This window comes from Hippocampus bargibanti, linkage group LG22 (genome assembly GCF_051943395.1).
Source record: "Hippocampus bargibanti isolate YZ-2025 linkage group LG22, ASM5194339v1, whole genome shotgun sequence".
Classification (NCBI taxonomy): Eukaryota; Metazoa; Chordata; class Actinopteri; order Syngnathiformes; family Syngnathidae; genus Hippocampus; species Hippocampus bargibanti.
The window spans coordinates 6,918,815-6,919,102 of record NC_142755.1 but is presented as its reverse complement, the minus strand read 5'-3'; positions in this window follow the sequence as shown (position 1 = coordinate 6,919,102).

Sequence of the window (288 nt, the reverse complement as noted above, 5' to 3'; positions counted from 1 at the left end):
CATTTTTGAAAAGGTTACTAAATGCACGGCATGCTGCGGGTTTCTCTTTAATTTAGTCCAGATTGTGAGTATAAACCTGAAACATAACTATTGTATGTATTTGTCACGCGTACCTTCTGTAAGCGTGACAAATACAAATACGACGTTTTTTTTCAGCTAAAACGCCTTACTATACATGGTCTTTTTTTCAGCTAAAAACGCCTTACTATACATGGTCTTTTTTTCAGCTAAAAACGCCTTACTAGTATGGTCATTTTTTTTCAGCTCAAAACGCCTTACTATACATGG